This window comes from Colobus angolensis, unplaced genomic scaffold (assembly GCF_000951035.1).
Source record: "Colobus angolensis palliatus isolate OR3802 unplaced genomic scaffold, Cang.pa_1.0 Scaffold252, whole genome shotgun sequence".
Classification (NCBI taxonomy): Eukaryota; Metazoa; Chordata; class Mammalia; order Primates; family Cercopithecidae; genus Colobus; species Colobus angolensis.
Window position 1 is genome coordinate 2,060,107 of NW_012115733.1, and position 6,571 is coordinate 2,066,677.

A 6,571-nucleotide genomic window follows, 5' to 3' on the forward strand; every position below is an offset into this window, starting at 1 on the left:
TCCAAACAATAGAAAAAGAGGGACTCCTCCCTAACTCATTTTATGAGGCCAGCATCATCCTGATACCAAAACCTGGCAGAGACACAACAAAAAAATAAAATTTCAGGCCAATATCCCTGATGAACATTGATGCAACAATCCTCAATAAAATACTGGCAAACCAAATCCAGCAGCACATCAAAAAGCTTAACCACTACAATCAAGTCAGCTTCATCCCTGGGATGCAAGGATGGTTCAACATACACAAATCAATAAATGTTATCCATCACATAAACAGAACCAATGACAAAAACTACATGATTATCTTAATAGATGCAGAAAAGGCCTTTGATAAAATTCAACACTCCTTCATGCAAAGAACTCTCAATAAACTAGGTATTGATGGAACATATCTCAAAATAATAAGAGCTATTTATGACAAACCCACAGCCAATATCACACTGAATGGGCAAAAGCTGGAAGAATTCTCTTTGAAAACTGGCACAAAACAAAGATGCCTTCTCTAACTCCTATTCAACATAGTATTGGAAGTTCTGGCCAAGGCAATCAGGCAAGAAAAAGAAATAAAGGGCATTCAAATAGGAAGAGAAGAAGTCAAACTGTCTCTTTGCACATGACGTGACTGTATATTTAGAAAACCCAATCGTCTCAACCCAAAATCTCCTTAAGCTGATAAGCAACTTCAGCAGTCTCAGGATACAAAATCAATGTGCAAAAATCACCAGCATTCCCATACACCAATAATAGACAAACAGAGAGCCAAGTCATGAGTGAACTCCATTCACAATTGCTATAAAGAGAACAAAATCCCTAGGAATACAACTTACAAAGGATGTGAAGGACCTCTTCAAGAAGAACTCAAATCTTTCCTTGAGCAGTGGCTCAAGGAAATAAGAGAGGACACAAATGAAAAAAATTCCATGCTCATGCATAGAAAGAATCAGTATCATGAAAATGGCCATACTGCCCAAAGTAATTTATAGATGCAATGTTATCCCCATCAAGCTACCATTGAGTTTCTTCACAGAATTAGACAAAACTACTTTAAATTTCATATGGAATCAAAAAAGAGCCCATATAGCCAAGACAATACTAAGCAAAAAGAACAAAGCTGGAGGCATCATGCTACCTGACTTCAGACTATACTACAAGGCTACAGTAACCAAAACAGCATGGTACTGGTACCAAAACAAATATATAGACCAATGGAATAGAACGGAGGCCTCAGAAATAACACCATGCATCTAAAACCATCTGATCTTTGACAAACCTGACAAAAACAAGCAATGGGGAAAGATTCCCTATTTAATAAATGGTGTTGGGAAAACTGGCTAGCCATATGCAGAAAACTGAAACTGGACCCCTTCATTACACCTTATACAAAAATTAACTCAAGACGGATTAAAGACTCAAACGTAAGACCTAAAACCATAAAAACCCTAGAAGAAAACCTAGGCAATACCATTCAGGACATAGGCATGGGCAAAGACTTCATGACTAAAACACCAAAAGCAATGGCAACAAAAGCCAAAATCAACAAATGGGATCTAATTAAACTAAAGAGCTTCTGCACAGCAAAAGAAACTATCATCAGAGTAAACAGGCAACCTCCAGAATGCGAGAAATTTTTTGCAATCTATCCATTGACAAAGGGCTAATATCTAGAAACTACAAAGAACTTAAACAAATTTGCAAGAAAAAAACAACCCCATGAAAAAGTGGGTGAAGAATATGAACAGACACTTCTCAAAAGAAGACATTTATGCAGCCAACATGAAAAAAAGCTCATTATCACTGATCATTAGAGAAATGCAAGTCAAAATCATAATGAGATACCATCTCAGGTCAGTTAGAATGGTAATCATTAAAAAGTCAGGAAACAACAGATGCTGGAGAGGATGTGGAGAAATAGGAACATGTTTACACTGTTGGTGGGAGTGTAAATTAGTTCAACCATTGTGGAAGAGAGTGTAGCAATTCCTCAAGGATCTAGAACTAGAAACACCATTTGACCCAGCAATCCCATTACTGGGTATATACCCAAAGGATTATAAATCATTCTACCATAAAGACACATGCACATGTATGTTTATTGCAACACTGCTCACAACAGCAAAGACTTGGAACCAACCCAAATGCCCATCAATGATAGACTGGATAAAGAAAATGTGGCACATATATACCATGGAATACTATGCAGCCATAAAAAGGATGAGTTCATGTCCTTTGCAGGGACATGGATGAAGCTGGAAACCATCATCCTCAGCTGGAAACCTCAACTAACAGAGGAACAAAAAATCAAACATCACATGTTCTCACTCATAACTGGGAGTTGAACAATGAGAACACATGGACACAGGAAGGGGAACATCACACACTTTTGGGGGTAGGGGGCTAGGGAAGGGATAGCATTAGGAGAAATATCTAATGTAGATGACGAGTTGATGGGTACAGCAAACCACCATGACACGTGTATACCTATGTAACAAACCTGCACGTTCTGCACATGTATCCCAGAACTTAAAATATAATTTTTTTAAAAAAGCAAGAGAATTCAGAATCTGATAGAATCTAAAAATAGACATTCAGGTCTCCACGTAGAAAAACAAACATGAAACAGGGTGCCCACTCACTTTCTTAGTAGGAAAGAAAGCTCAATTCAGATGTTTTAAGGTGACTCAGGCCAGGGTTTAATGATTTACAATAAACAAACCATGCAAAGCAGAATCCTATGCATTCTATCCAACAGGATCAGAGTATGAAAAAAAAAAACAGAATGGAAAATGATTTTTAAAATCTGACTTAAACTCACTTTTTTTTTTTAAGACGGAGTTCTACTCTTGTTGCCCAGGCCAGAGTGTGCAATGGCACGATCTCAGCTCACGGCAACCTCTGCCTCCTGGGTTCAAGTGATTCTCCTGCCTCAGCCGCCTGAGTAGCTTAGAATACAGGCGCATCCAACCACGCCCAGCTAATTTTTTGTATTTTTAGTAGAGACGGGGTTTCACCATGTTAGCCAGGAAGGTCTCAATCTCCTGACCTCGTGATCCACCCACCTTGGTCTCCCAAAGTGCTGGGATTACAGGCGTGAGCCACCACACCCAGCCTTTTTTCTAGTTTTTCTAACCATAAAAAGATTTAATCACCTCTTACAAGTCACTTAAAAAAATCATACTAAACCAACTACCTGTATGGCAGTATCCTGATTTATCCAGCTTGTATCAAACTTACCATATAAAAATATCAGTCAAAGGAAACGGTGGCCAACATTCAGTGACTTGGCTTTTGGAATTGCTCCTACTCCTCTGTAATGGGTCTTTTCTTGGGCCACTACTAAGCTACCTTACAGTAAAGCATTTGAGTTTTAAGCATTTTCAGCAAAATCAGTTACTTTTTTTACAGGAACACATACAGTAGTAAGTCACAAACTTTGGAACAAAATATAAATTTTGTATTCACCAGTCAAGTATTCTTGGATAAAACACAATCCCCAAACCTCCATTCTCTCATTCATAAAGTGGAGAAATTTTATCATAGTGAAGGATTTCCCTAAGGTAAGCTGCAAACTATACCCTCTTCACTTTTCCAGTCAATTTTCAGGCATTCTTTCCATTGTTTTCTTTCCTCCTGTTCCTGGTATATGACAATGCATCACACACACACACACCCCAACAGACATTCTTCTTCCCTTTTCCTTCACCTTGAGCTGCAGATGCTCCCTTGTCCTCTCCCTCCTGAGCAGGTGCAGTATCCTGACTTTGATTTGCTGGTTCTCCTTCTTCAGGTTTTGGTGGTTCCCCTTCTTCATCACTGAACTGCTCGGACTAGGGAATATGTATGTATGTACAAATTTTTTAAAAAAACGTTTTGTTCATAAATGTCAATTATATGTACACCATAGATGTTTCTGACAATAGCTAAGCCTAAAGACATTTCTCCAATTCTATTCTCTATGCTCAATAAGGTTACCCTACCCATAGAAAGGTTACTCTGAGAAAAGTTATCCACAAGGACTTTGGAAGCGATTATACTCTATGTTGGAATAGATGTGTACAATTTGCCATTAACAAGCATGAGAAGGGAGTCATGGGCAAAAGCTAGAGAACACAAGAGAAAAAAAAATCATCCTGAATCAGTTTCCTTCGTGAGACACCATATTCATTTTTTATCAGCATGAAAGACTTTTATCAGTGTATCTATAGTAATGCAACAACACTATCAAAAAGATTAATTTCTGCTAATAGAAAACATCGACTGTTAAAGCACTCACCAACATAGGCCCAATAACCTCAGGGGGTTCTACATTGCGTCTTGGTCTAGGCCGATAGGTTGATCTTCCTCGTCAATTCACATTTCACACTGCAAAAAGAAAACTGTGATTGCGAACATGCACCTGAGAGGATAGCTGTATTCGATCACTTCCATGGCTAAATGTTAACTTGTCATTTTGATTTTGAAAATACGTTCAAAATAAGTACCAGAGTTAAGCATATGTGTGTACGTTTCCTGAGTGCTTGCAAAGCCACTTATGGTGGTCAAGCTGGCAGAGCAATCATCTTAAGGCGTGTGACAGAAGGCAGAGGACATTATTTTAAAATTTATTTTGGATGGGGGATCTCGCTGTGTTGCTTGGGCTGCAGTGCAGCGCCGTGATGACAGCTCACTGCAGCCTTGACCTCCCGCTCAAGCGATCCTCCCATCTCAGCGTCCCGAGTAGTTGGAACTACAGGCACGCGCCACTACACCCCACTGACAGAGGACATTTCTGATAAGGTTAGTTTCACAAGTGGACTCCACATGAAAACACTAGTGAATCACAATTCCCGTGACTACTGCTTTTGGCACACTCCCACTTACTAGGGCCATTCACCTCCTTAAATCAAGTTTGGTTGAACCACACAGCCTCACCCAGTCCTTCCCATTGTTTCTGGACCATCCATGGTGGAGGTGAGACCTTGTAATGCTTCTCACTCGGGCGCTCCTCACTCCACACCACTAAGGGGTGCTCACCAGCCTGCAGCGTTCCCAGGTTGCAGGCCCCTTCTTTGCGGCCCACCTCGCCTCTGCTAGGGGCCCCATTCAGGACTCAGGAATGTGCCCTGTGTCGGGGGTTCCCGGCACCTCGGGACTTCCATCCCTCCCACAGCACCCCCAGTACTCACCCATCTTCACCTGAGCCCCTGACCGCCTTCCCTCCACAGCCTACCTTACTCCCTGTCCTGGCCCCTTCACGACCACAAAGCTGATGGTCCAGTCGCAGACTGTAAGGAGGAGGAGGAGGATGACCTTGAGGCCCTTCTCCCTCAAAGGCCACAGATCATCACACCGTGGGACCCACCGGACTCGCCTGAAGCCCACTGGCTCCTCCTCTCCCTCACTCACACTTCAACTTCCAGGAGGACTGGCCTGTGGACCTACCAGATGAATCTCAGTAGAGGAAAAAGTGTCCAGATGGCATGAACGCTACTGCACACCCTCACAGCTCCCTGGCGTTCTCCACGTGGGCTAAGGGGCAGACGGGAAGACGCCCAGTGAACATGCGCACTGAGACAGGTGCCCAAGAAGCATGCGTGGCTACGGGGCAGGCGAGGGCAGCAGTTCCCAGTCTCACACCCGAAACCCCCGATTCCCATCCCCATTGAGGATAATGGAATCCGACCTCCCTCTGCTGTTTCCTATGCCTCTGGGACTCAGATACCTCAGATAGTGCTCCCCTCAAAACTCACTCCATCTTCAACTGAACCCCCTTCCCTTGCAGGGCTCTCTCTTGCCCTGGCCCCACCATGGTGACAAGGACCATGGTGGCTGCCTGTGAAGAGAGGTAAACCACCTGTTAAAACAGAAATACCAACTTACCCCATAGCATTTACACAAGATCAAAAGTCTCATAACCTGATATTCAAAATGTCCAGCATGTAAATTGAAATTACTCAAAATATGAAAAACCAGGAAAATAGGGGAACTCAAATGGGGAAAGACAATGCACCAACACCAATGCTAAATAGACATGTTGGGATTATCTGGCAAAGCCTTTAAAGATGCTATTTTTAAAATGCTTAAACAAGCAATCATGAACACTTTTGAAACAAGTAAAAACAGAAAGCCCTGGCACAAAAAAAGAATATTTAAAGAAGAAACATGGAAATTTTAGAAGTGGAAAATATAATAACCATGGAAATAAATTCTCACTGAATGGATTCTATAGCAGAATGGAGGCAAGAAAAGAGTTTGTGAACTCAAAGAGATAAATAGAAATCGTTCTATCTGGCCAAGAGCAGTGACTTATACCAGTAGTACTAGTATTTTTGCAGGCTGAAGTAAGAAGATAGATGGCTTGAGGTTAGGCATTTGAGATCAGCCTGGGCAACATAGTGAGACTTGTCTCTACAAAAAAAAAAAAAAATTAACAACAGCCCAGGCCCAGTGGCTCACGGCTGTAATCCCAGCACTTTGGGAGGCCAAGGAGGATATATCACCTGAGGTGAGGAGTTCAAGACCAGCCTGGCCAACATGGTGAAACCCTGTCTCAACAAAAATTACAAAAATTTAGCCAGGCATGGTGGTAGGCACC

General features: G+C 41.9%; 1 protein-coding gene across 1 annotated transcript in view; it reads right to left on the minus strand.

Annotated features, from left to right (window-relative positions):
• GAGE10 (G antigen 10) overlaps positions 1-5,560 on the minus strand; it is a 29,595-nt gene extending 24,035 nt beyond the window's left edge. The window contains exons 1-2 of the mRNA XM_011946650.1: positions 5,475-5,560; positions 2,100-2,103 (exon numbers count right to left, since the gene is read on the minus strand). The gene's annotated coding sequence lies outside the window, so the exon portion shown is untranslated. The remainder of the gene's footprint in view (positions 1-2,099; positions 2,104-5,474) is intronic.
• Between the last annotated feature and the right edge of the window lie 1,011 nt (positions 5,561-6,571).